The following is a 13,231-nucleotide window of genomic DNA, read 5'->3' on the forward strand; positions in this document are numbered from 1 at the left end:
GGAGGCGGTGGGTGAAGGTAAAGGCAGGAGTGGTGTCTGCGCAGACGCTGTTCCCTGTGCGAGTAGGGGTGTTGGGGTCTGTGAGAAGGGAGAAGCCGGCCTGCTGAGCTACGAGCCATACCTTGCGCCCCTTGGAGGTGTCGGCTGTGTAGCAACAGGCCTTGTGCGAGGCCTTGAAATCTCCTAAAATCAGAAGGGGGCATTTGTCATTGGCTCGCTTAGCAAGCGTGATTAGTCGGTCGAAGTCGTGCCGCAGGCACTTCGGGCGGCTGTATACATTGAGGATGAAGCGACTAGTATCCCGAGCGTGCTGCGGCACGAGTTCGATGAGGAGATCATCTGTTTCGGGGACGACTTATGGGTGGGAGATAGTAGTGAGCGCATGGCTTACAAAAAATGCAACCCGAGGGGGTGTAAAAGAAAAGAAGACGATGGACACGTAGCTGGGTAGGGTGAGGGGATTTGAGGGCTCTTGCAGCGCGAGCTCGTCGGGGCCGTCTGCCCGAGCTAGGAACTGGTGAAGCAGCCTCCACTTGGAAACAAAGCCTCAACAGTTCGACTGCCAGATGGTTAGGCTAGTGCGTGGTCTCGCCATCACTGAAGCTTTCGTCTACAGTATAGGAGTTGGAGACGATGTGGAGCCGGGCTTTCTTTTCAGGCCGCACGGCAGCACAGGCTGTCGTGTGGCAAGACTCTTTCTCCTTAAATCGCTAGTCAATTTGGCGAGCAAATTTGTCTAGATGGGTAGTGAGGTTGGCGAATTGATTTGTGAAGGACTGGATGGCTCTCTACACCGCGGCCTGAATTCTCGCCTCCATGAGGTGTTCAAAATTGGCATGCAGGGCTCGCGCTCCCTCGATCGGAGTTGGTGGGGTCAGGGAGGTAATGGGTGTTGGAGCCCGCTTCTTGACCGGTGGTTCGCGAGTACGGAGAGCTGGCGGTGGAAGAGTGGGGGTAGGAGCGGCCGGGGCCGCTGGTGCCGAGGTAGGGGTTAGGGACTGTTGGTGGGCATACAGCTGTGCCTGGAGGCGGTGGTTGTGGTTTGGAGGGAAGCGAGCTGCGCGCGGACACGCAGCAGCTCTTCATAGAGGGAGTTGGCGGAGTCCTGAGAAACTAGGCCTTCCCAGCTCACCTCACTGGTGCAACGGCCGGGTGCCTGGGCAGGTGTCTCGGTGGAACTGGAGTTGGTGGTGGCCTGGTTCTAGTCTAGGAGCGGGACCAGGCCTTGGGCTTGCGATGGGTGGACGGCTGTTTTGGTGCGGCAGGCTGCAGCACCGGAAAGGACTTCGATGTGAGTTGCGGGGCCTGGGGCTTGCGGTTTTTGGAGCGGCTGCGGTGTTGGGGTGGAACCTGACTGATGGGAGTCTGGCTGGCGTTTGCCTCGGCGGCTCGCTTGACTTCCCTGTACCTCTTTTTGACGAGGTATGGGGTGCGGAAGTGCGCCTTGCACGTTTTGTCCGCCGTCAGGTGTGCTTTACCGCAGGCCTTGCACTGCAGCGTGCAGGAGTGGTCCTCAGGGGGTTCGACTTGGTCGCATCCTGGACAGCGGCGTTGCTTGGGAGCCGGGCACATATCCGCACGGTGGCCGAGTGCACCGCAGTTACAGCAGTGCTCGATCTTCTTTTTGAAGGGGTAGAACCTATAGAGTACAGAGGAGTAGTAGATGTGCTTAGGCACCCAGTCTTGTTCGAAGAGGATGATGATGGACTCTGTCGAGCCCATGCGTCTAAAGTCGAGGATGGGAGGGTTCCGCTAGTGACTGAGACGGTCCTTGATGTCCTCGTATGAGTGGTCAAGAGGGACCCCGTAGGCCACGCCGCGGACGCAGTCCTCCGGCGCCGCTTGGTAGGAGTAGATATCGTAGGCGGTGCCTTTGATCATAATGGACTTGTTGTCGAGGTAGCAGGATCTGCGCTGCGGGTCGGGAGTGTTGTTGAGGATGAGATGTTGGTGGGTGGAAGTGCTAAACAGGAGAAATATCTAATATTATTTTTTACACATTAAGGGTATAGAACATGCCTCATCTAGAAACATATGCCGTTATAAACTCCTCTACAAAAGAAGTCCACAGAAAGCCCAAAAAGCAACTCTGTGGATGGCCCTTTACATTTATTTATTTATACATGTACCTACATTCTCCCGCAAGGATATTACAGTAGGGGTGTACCACAGTATTCGTCATACATTAGCGCCAAAGAAACAAATATATAAACAAGTAAAACAATAATAAAGGAATATGCAAGCACTCCGATAGGACATAGCAATAGCATGCGACAAAATATCAGCGTATATGAACACTGTGACTTAAATGGAAATACATGGTAATGTCGCCACGCACACCAAAATTTGCTAATTTTAAAACATGGTAAAGTGAACGAATATACCCCCACCATTTCGGCATAAGAGTCCGACATACAAACAGACAGAAAGTCGACATACAGACCACGGAACTCATTGTTAAACCACAGCAGTCATTAGCGCAAATGAAAATTTTGAATCGGATGTACCCACAGGTAGATGTAGCTAAGGTTATTCCATGCACTGATTGTGCGTGGAAAAAATGAATGTGCAAAATCTGAGGTGCCCATCTTATACGGATGACCTCGATGCTGGGAAATGTACATAGGTGTTAAACGATAAGCATCTTTGTTCAGTACGGTGCGACAGTGAAATATGCCTCGTAAAAATATGAGACGAAAACATTCACCACGTGACGATAGAAGAGGCCATTCTAAGCTACTTTTCATGTCAGTGATACTGCTTCAATGCGAATAGTTGTGGGATACAAAACGGGCGGCTCGGTTCTGAATTTTTAAAATCTGTTGTTAAGAACGTGCGTGTACGGGTCACATATGAGACAAGCATATTCTACGGTACAGTGGACATCTGTCACGTAGAGCAGTTTTTTCACATCTTGTGGAGCATATTAAAAGTTTCGTCTGACAAAATTTAAAGAGCTAGCAGCATTCATAGTTAAAGTGTCTACATGGCGGTTCCATGTCAAGTCGGAGCTTTATGTTACTCCTAGGTAGTTGGCCTGGCTTACTTGAGAGATCACTTCAGTGCTTAAATAGTATTGTGTATTGATCGGTTTACGGTTTCGTGTAAAACGAACATGCTTGCATTTAGACATATTTAGATTAATAAGCCAGGAGCGACACCAGGATTAAATACAGTTGAGGTCATTTTGAAGTTTTGTCCTGTCCGAATCATGATTTATTCCTCGGCACAAGATGCAATCATCAGCGTACAATCTAATTTTGGAGGTTATGCCGTAGCCACTGTCATTTACGTAGATAAGAAACAGCAGTGGGCCGAGCACGGATCTTGGGTCACACCTGAAAGCACAGAAACGTCTGTCGATTGGAATCCATTAATCAAGACCTTTTGACTGCGTCCTGTCAAATAATTTTGTATCCAGCAAATATATTGTGCGGTACGCCAATAGGGGATAACTTGTGCAAAAGCCTAATAAGTAGCCTGATAAATATTGTAAAGAAATGATCTCTTTTTAAGTGTCATATGAAAGCTATTATCAGAGATGTGCACATACATAATTTTCACCAGAGAAGTAACTTATGCTGCATACAAAGTGAATATGTCTTTTAGTCAGGACATCTGTTAATTCCACGCATTACCAACGTTTAGCACAAGTTGAAAGCATCACAAAGCAAAACGTCGACTTACAACTTGACGCCCTAGTTTTTTAAAAGGTTCATAATTCTTGATGGCACAGATGTCCTGGAACGTTTCACATCTTTTCGCGTGCTTCCATTAGGTAGATTTATGTCCAACAACTGCCTGTAGGGAAAGAAAAAAAAGACATGCTTTACATGCAGAGTCCTTTGCACATGCGTGCACTGCTCAAAAATGGAAACACAGATTTAGGCCTCAAAAGTATCATGATGCACAGTGACAGCAGGAAAGCTTATGTGTGTACAGACCATGTGTATATATAATTTGCAAGACACCTTTTTGTTTGCACCTCCTCTGCAATGCCTGCCTAGGGACATTAAATCATTTAAATAAACAACCAGCACTTTTGAAGAATAACCAATGTTTACACTGGTGAAAACGGAACCTGATATTCAGAAATATTGCCTACATCGAACATACCAAGTATCCCCTTAAAAATCTTCAGTAAAACACAGGGAAGTCACAATGTATATCGAATTCCTATTTCTTAACGACGCTCTTCAATCACTTTCTGTGCGCACAGTCCGGTCGGTTGTGCCGTTTTGAGAACTTTCTGATAGTGCTAGCACTGTGAAACTGCATGCAGAGGTTAACGTGGCATGTGCTTGAGGGTGGCCTTAGGTCTCGTGCAGTCACTTCTCATGCCAAATTACTGTTATGCTGTAAAGTCAAGCTAACTTAAGTCTGGAGCCTAGAGGCGGCCCACACTTGCTTCGCTGCTGGAGGCGTTATGGGAGGGAGCCAACTGTGTCTTCATCTTAATGGATGTTTATTCAATTTACTGTGCCATAGCAACAGAATTGGACCTTTTAAAATAAACAGTCTTAAGCACCGCATGCTACAGCTTTGATACTAAGTAAGTTAGGCCGACCAATGCCTAGCGAGTGGTGCACTGCCAGCACGCCGGTAGGTGGCACATTACTACAAGAAGGTCATCATTGGCTTGAGTGAAATGTACTCTTGCGTCTAGGTCATAGGCAAGCTTATTATTAATACTGTAATGACAGTAGGCAAGGACGAAGTGCTGTGCATGTAAGACGACGAGGACAAAATGTGTGTTCTGGCGTTGGGCTGCTCGCGAGTTTGTTGCTATGATCTTTGTTGGGCTCGCCCTGTACATGCCTTCAATCTTTTTTTTGTAAATATTTTTTCTTCATTATGCTATATAATATCAAAATATTTTGCAATCTCTTTCGAGTTCAATATATACCGGTTCGACTGCAATACAGCTTTGTTCTCATGCCAGGAAGTTGAGACGTCAGTATTCAGGCTTAGGTCTCCATAATTGAGCTCAAGTTTATCCCACAGAGCTGCCAGTTATACAAGCTTAAGACACTACTAGCCTGCCCAGTCGTTTTTCATCTCCTTAATGTGCAGCTTGTGGGCACAAGGGAGCAAATTAATTTCCTGTTGGTAGCTGTTCCTAGGAAGAGCTGTGCAGTAAATTGTGTATGCAAAGAAAGGTATAAGAGGCAGATGTAGCAGTTGACAAATGAGATAAAGTAACTATTGTGTACCTGATAAGCTTCAGATGCCAAATAAGAGTGCTGTCAAAGGCTGCAATGACCTCCTCTGTTATATATCAGCAATCAGGTATAGTACGAAAAGCAGTGGCCGTATTTTACACTGAGGACCTATGAGAAACAACCGGAATCAAGCTGTTCGTGCTGTCCCTAAGAACACTTGGCCATTTTTTAGCACTATCACAAAGGTGTAAAACGATGGTCGCACAGCAGTCTGTGATGCAGTGAGGCTTCGAAGAGGCAAGAATATGCACGTGCACCCAAATCGCTTGAAAAGTGCTTGCCATTTTCATCCTCTTTTTCTGCTATGCTATGTCACACAGCACTGTACGACTGTTGTTCAGCCCCGTTGTGGTACTGTTAATGACCATGCCATGTGTACATAAGGTTCAGCTTGTCAAATCAGTATAATGCACACGTGGAGGCAAACAAAAAAACTATGCATTGGGTACTGCAACCTACACCAGGCAAGGTGTAGAAAAAACAAAATAAGCTAGTCAGTGATCGGTGCATAGAATACATTTGCAGTGCAAAAAAAAATAATCTAGGAGAAAAAATGCTTCCTAATAAAATGGCTTCAAGATCTGTGAACATTATATTGTCAGAATTACAAGGAAAGGAAGTTTGTCCCAAAGTCTTTTGAAATGGGGCATTCACCTTTGTACAAATTTGAGGGTTATGGCAGCACCCTCTCAATACTCCAGATTCATTATGTAGTATAATATGAAGGCAGTAGATGCTGCTTCAGTGAAGTCCCTTGCTTCTGAGAAAATGATTTGTTTCTCACAACACTGCACTATTCGCTGTATATGCTTCCTGGAAAATAAAGAGCCACAGTTAAAAGACTTGAAAATTTTGAATCCATGCAGTGCTCATTTCTTTTTTGCTAACTCCTGAACCATCATTTATTTTTAAATAAAAGTCACAGAAGCCAATTCCTAGCAATGACAAACAGAATAAAATACGATTAGACTGTATTCGTTGGGAGAGAAAGTCCTTACGGTAGCTGTATTGGTTGAGAGAGAAAGTCCTTACGGTAGTATTGTAATTCCATAGTAATAGGTTAAACACAGGATAAGGCCCATGCTAGAATTTTTCCTTCGAGACGAAATGTAGTCCTCAATTACAACTTGGAGGTATGCAACCTGGGTTGGTGTTACCTTCGGTGCAGGAAGAACATCAGTTATTTGCATTAATGTAAACACAAGGAGCAAAACTGGATCATCTATGTCTGCCACAATGGTGCCAATGTACAGACAGCAGCTTAAGCGGAGTGCAATTTTGCATTGCATGCCCAGAAAGCTTAAAGCCCTGGCTGAGCACTTTTTCAGGCTTATTGCGCAAGTCAAGGTTGGTATATTACATTGTTGATATCCTGTTCTTCAGGTAATCATATGCGAACAAGCATTTCCTGTTCACAAAATAATGAATAACAGTGCCACATCATGCTTGACCATCCCCTCAAAGAGGTCATGAGCAATGCATGTCGGCAGTCTAGAATTACACACATGGAAAAACTTAAGGGCGTAGAACGGAGACTGTTCAACAATACCGCAGACACTGTTAGTTGAGGAACTTTCTGCAATGCGCTCGACGCATTCATCATAATGTTGAGGCGTTCGCTTTTCCCCAGTTGCAAGAGGTTCCTGCTCAAAATCAAAGCGAGTAACGAGGCAGAACCTGCAAATGTAAGCTCTTGTGCTAAAATTCCGTGCAAAGGCATCATTGCCATGCCTGCCAAGGTTGTCTCCCATTATAAAGTCTAGCCGCACATCATGATGGGGTCCACTGATCAACACTCGTGACCTTTCAAAACTGACCATGTCTCTCTCAATGGCTGCAGAACCTTTGCCGACCCAGATTCTTTGATATCCTATTGGCGGCAAAGCAAAACCATCTGCATGGCTTTCACACGAGACCTACAGTGCAAAGGCATATTTCCAAGTGTCAGGTTCACACCCAGCAGCTTTAAATCTCCCTTCGCAGTACCTAGAGGGTTTGCCATTTCAACGTCATCTTGATATAACAAAATTCGTATCAATTTACCTTTCCTGTTTTTGAAAGGCTGAAATGAAATGTAATCTTCCAAACATTCTTCAGAAGTCGTATTATTCTCAGTGCTTACCAAAGACGTAGAGAATTTCATGAGGCTTTTAGCTAGCACATTGTGAGATATAGACTTTTTATTTTGTATGTTGAGGTCTAGAGACAGTTCCACGGGTTCTATAATGTTGAAGCTTTATTTATAGAAGTCGTGGCGGCAGTATGATGACCTCACAGTTGTAGACATCCCATTATGAAGCGCGTCTTTTGCAAACACTCATTCAATTTTCACGAGTACGTCTTCTGTAACCTCAACCAGGCCCTGCAGTGAAATCTGATAGCTCAAGCTATGCAATGTATCAATTTCCTTAACTATGGTTTGTATTGCGCTTGCTGGCAAATGATGTTGCGTTTCCAGCTTAAGCAGAAACTGGGCAAGGTTGGTAGTGAAGAGGTTGCTACTGAAGGGGTAGCTAGCACTGGCCCCGATGCTACATACACTATTTGTCAGTGGCTGATACCCACCCAGTAAAGGGGCACACAACTGCTTCAGCTGAGTTGCTGAAGTGGCTGGCTACATGACACTGAAATTGAGAGCGATTAGGTTCTAAAGTCCCGCATTATGAGACAGGACACTGGAAAAGGCAGCTATCGGAGTCAAGGCGTAGTCTCTTCTGGTGCCTCGAGAGATAGGTTCTAAAGCTTCCATAATTACTAAATACAGCACCACATGAACCGACTGGACAAGGTGCACCAGCCGCTACGCTACTATGAAACTTGAAATGGTCAAAGTAGCGTGACAATGACTGAAAACTTTATCTACAAACATTACAAGAGGGCATATTTTAATAGTGATGAGCACTAAACACATCTACACAGAAAGAATATGCATCATGAAACATCATGGTCACACTCACACGAAGCAGTTTGAGTTCCACTGGGATTGGTGATGTATTCCACAAGAGCCGGAATCACCGCAAGAAATTTCCTTGACAGCTTTGTACAGAAGCACTAATTAAAGCTTCTGGCAGCAACTGGTCATCCAAGCAGCCCCTCAGAATGAAACTTGGGATCACAGTCGACGCTGCAGTCCTCAGGGGTTCTATACACAGGCTTGGGAATGAAAAAAAAATAGCAGATTAGGGCGAGTAGTCATTCCCTATAGTGCAGTGCAAACAGCACGTTAACTTCCACAGCAAAAATCTATTGCTTGCTTTAAACTGTACTTTGCCCAGACGCCTGAAAAACGCAATTCCAGTGGGAAAGGCCGAAAGCGCCTAAGGAGTCTCGTGGCACGCTGCTGCCATCCTGAAGCTAGAACGCGTACCTCGCGCTCCGAAGGAACCATTTGTTGGTCATCAGTGGGAGCTGTTACTACAAAGCTACCTTTCATGCATTCCTATTTTTTAAAACAAACACATGCTTGTAAATTATGAGCGATCATGATGAGTATGTACAGACGATGACGATGGTCGCGCAATGTGCATACAACAGCTTTATTTGAACATTGGTTATAGAACAAGAATTGGGACCATGCCTAATCAAGCGCAGCAAATTGAAAAGCATCTGTGGGCTCGGGGTTTCTTTTTTACTGCTGTCGCATATTTTTCAGCATCTGCCATATGAAACAGGTGGCCATGGCCATCATTTCCGTGCTCACGGCGACTTTTAACGCACTAAAGCAATAACTCGGTTTTTCGATCAGCGTTATTCACACTAAAGTGTACATACTGTGGGAACCAGTTCACCGCTATTTTGTTGCCGCTCATGAAGTGGTGGTATTTTGGATTCAACATTCTGAAGCAACACATGGGCTGTGAGTAGAAGTAAACTTTTCGGTTAGAAGCGAAAAAGGTCAGTATTGGTATGGAGGGTATAGCTATGGCAGGGTGCAGTTGGTAACACTGGGCCATTGTCTGCAGTGTCCTGTATTATTCCGCCAGACAACCGCAACTGCGTACAAAATCAGCTTCTCAATGTCCGACTTTCAAAACATCGAGATACCATAATTCTAGTGCTTATAATTGTTTTTTTCTTGAAGGAAAGGCACCAAGATGCGCAAGTCCATATTTTGACTACATATAACTCAGCTTCGACAAATTGCACTTAAAAAATTCTAGCTAGAGGATAGTTGTGAAGGAGCTTCTTTTTATATAACGCAACTTCAATGAGAGTCCCTTTCTGAGGCCCTGTAAGTTGTATCCAACTGTAGTTGGCGGTTGAGTAATTTACACTCTCTCAAATTTTATAAGAAAATAGGGAAGCCAGGGGCATGATGCGACCACGGTATCGTTACAAAAGCACACTAGGATTGCGATTTGATGTATTGCTCCGCTTGCTTACATGCATCTATCGGCCGGGAAAGCCATCATCAAGCAGATCATACTCGTTCAAACCAGTGCCACAAGCCAATGACAACGTTTCAAACTAGCTCTTAGAAGTATACTTCCACTTCTGCTTTCGTCTCTCAGCTCTCATTTAAACTGTGTTACATTTTTAATGACGACAGCAATTCCTCCTATAAGTACCACTCCAAGTACTACCACCGTCACCTTAATTACTGGTGGGCTAGATGAAGTCGTGCCACGTCACGGAGTGACTCCTAAGCTGCGGAAGTGACTTCTAAACACAATGGACTGCCGCATTAAATCAACCAAAACAATCATCTTTCATTAATCGAAAAATAATATTCAGCAAAGACAAAATACTTGCTTTCTAGAATAAACATCTAAAAAAGTATGCCAGATTTTCATAAATAAAAGCTGTAAAGTCCAACAGATAGCTATGAAGGATACTGTAATGAAGAGCGCCGTGCACTGACATTGCAAAGCACACCGGCGTAGTCGCATGTTGTGGAATATCTTAACTATGGACTGGTTCTTGAACTGTTGAGAGATACTTTTTAGGGGTAAACAAAAAAACAGGACTGTATTACAGAACTGAGTGCAAAAATCTCTTTACAGGGCCGACTACAATACTCTTCTGACCTGTCTCGACGCTTCTAAGCTGTCTTCGTCATCTTACTCTCCTCGTCGGCTCCAGCCTTTTCCCCCGAGTTCGTCTAGCTCAGGAGGCATCTCAAATTCACTGCGGACGTGCCATGTACGGCCGTGCGGTATCTATGCAGAATCTCGCTTTTGTTCCCTCCATTCGCGTTCCTGGCCACTTCTGAATCACGCCGCGATTTCTCGCCAGGCTGTATTCCCGTGACGAGAAGAGAACCGAGCTATGTGCTTATATCTGGTGTTAGGCCTGTTAACATCCGATACGAGATGGGCACCATTGTTTTTATTTCTTTTTAACCTACCCACACTGTATAGTCTGACCGTGGCCACCGACTATGCTGATCCCCGCTGCCTGAACTGCCTCACGTGGATCGCGGAGACCCGACGACCAGCCGACACGGCAACCGCGGCTTTACGTCTTAAGATCCGCCAACGAGCGAAGTTCACACAAAGCGGAGGGTAAAACGAGACGCGCGCTGATGTGTTGTGCGTGGCTCGCTCCCATGGACGACCTTCTTATGGATTCGATGTGAATTTAGTACATGAACAAATAGCAAGGTTGGCGAAACAGGTCGCGAAGCGAACACGTTTATGGCTCTCAACGCGGGAACCGGCGCCGTGAAGGCTATACAGCACCGCACACCACATTTGATAGCGCTACCAAACTGACCCCTACCTTGTCGCGAAGAACAGAATGATCCAAAAGTCAGCAGGCTCATGCCGGGCTGCTTGTTGAGGAAGAAAGGTCATTTCAGGTGAGTACAAAGACTGCGTTGTTTGATGAGGGGAACGGAGAGACGTGCACGCCAAACAATATTGGTGACGCCAAGTACACTATAGCCAAACTTTTCCTCCTTCATTGCTATAGCCGAGTTATAGCCAAGTCAAGTCGCCAAATGCTACAGCGCACATGGATCAATGGAAGGGAGGTAGGAGCGTCTCCTTCGATGTGGAGTGGTCGCAGATGCTTTTACACTTTTTTTACTGCTCGCATCAACGTTGCTAGACTGTGGAAGAAGAAAATACGGACCGAATACGGACAGCTCATTCGTTTTCGCCTAACGGCCGATGTCGTAACCTACTGAAGGACGATTCTGCCAAAAAGTGACTGAAATTTTTTGCAGTGTGCGACGCAGCTGGCGAAGCAGCGGAGGAGAGCGAAACGACGACGAACGCGGTGTGACGTCATACCAAACGGCGGCGGCGGCTAGCCGTGCGGTGTGACGTCATGCCAGATGGCGCGGCGAGCGCGCTAAGCAGAGTAACGGCCTCACATATCTCGGTGGACACCCGAACCGCGCCGTAAAGTAAAGGATAAAGGAAGAGGGAAAGAGGAAAGATTGAATTTTGAATTTTGAGGAGAGTTGAATTTTGAGGAAAGGCGCGGCGCTGCGCAGCGGCTGAACATCTGTGGCTCGGTGCTACTTGTGGCGCATGCGAAGTTGTGACTAAACAGCGAGAGAGAGAGAAATGTGCCGTGTGTCGTGACTGCTCTTCGCGCATGCGCACCACGGCCCTCCAGGAATCACGCGAAACTGCTCAACCTGCGGCCAATAAAACTCGCTTTAAAAATTGCTGGTGGTTTAGTTCTCGTCAAACCTGGTCGAAAGCGAAAAGGTCTATCCCCCTGCCTACGCATGTCGTCAAGCGACTGGCGGTTTCCATAGATAGTCATACTGGCACACACTGTAGTAGGCATTTATTTTTATTTTTTTTAAATCTTGTTTTCCTCGAAATGACGTTAAAGGCGCTCAAACAAGGCAGTATATATTTAATATAGCTTCGGTAACATTTACAACTGTATTATTGCTCGTTGTATGCGGGGATATGCTCCTTGTATGCGGGGATAGGGGGTGAGCTGGGCAGGCCGGGCCTCTCGACCCGCCCGGGGTCGCTCTGAGTTCCAAGAGCCTAATCAGTACCAACAAACTATTGAGAACACTCGCAAAAATCATGAAATAAAATCCTAATTGACACGTACCCTCGACCGTGCCCAGCTGACCAGTGCACGCATCGACGACCTGGCAGGGCTCCTTCTCATTGCCAGAAGGTGTGCAGACGTCTCCGGGACCCTGGACTAGGACCCGCCCACATTACGTCCAGCCACCACCCTCTTCAATAAACGCTCACTCGCTCAAACAGTTTAAATAACCTCCTGCAAGCACTTACCCCTCCTTCATCGCATTTCCACTCCGCACTCAACGCCACTTGCTAGCCCTCAGAAAATGCGGGAAGAAATGCTGCACCAGCTCTCACTACACCTACCCACTTCCTGCCAGAAATAATCTAATGCTGGCTGCAGAAAATGCTATAGCAGACCTAGCAGCAGATGCTAAAAGACCAAATCGCTAAAACATACCACAAAGTTCATCTTAGATTTGCATATAACGCGAAACATCTACCGCGCCTGGAAAGCGTCATAGACGGCCTAGTTCAAACACTAACGAATCAAAAGAAGTTTACCGCCAATTCCATCTTGACAAGCATAGTCAGCATCTCAACGCACGTCCTCCCCCTCCCCACTAAGAATTAGGAAAAGGAATTGTAGAGGCCTTAAGAATAAGAGGGATATAACCTCCCCCTTCATAAACAATAAAATCACCAGATCGACGTGACAGCCCTACAGGAATTCAGAAAAGCCCACAAACTGCCAGGCTACTAAGCAAGTTACCCCCAAATGCAAACAATCATTATTGTGCAGCGTAATCTGGCACATGCCACACATGATCCTGGTTACGTATATAAGAATTAGATCATCTCAGTCAGCTTCTCCCCAGGAAATTCAGAGAGCCTTCCTATTTAATACTAAACGTCTTTACCTAACCGCATGAAAATCCAAACCTGACGGGGGGTATAGACGGTGGGGTATAAACGCACCTTTGCAAACGGCAAGCACTTGTGTGACTACATTCACCAAGAGCAGCTTAATTTCCTCACCAACGTCACTCGTGCCACACGCACGGG

The sequence above is a fragment of the Amblyomma americanum genome, chromosome 3 (genome assembly GCF_052857255.1).
Source record: "Amblyomma americanum isolate KBUSLIRL-KWMA chromosome 3, ASM5285725v1, whole genome shotgun sequence".
Classification (NCBI taxonomy): Eukaryota; Metazoa; Arthropoda; class Arachnida; order Ixodida; family Ixodidae; genus Amblyomma; species Amblyomma americanum.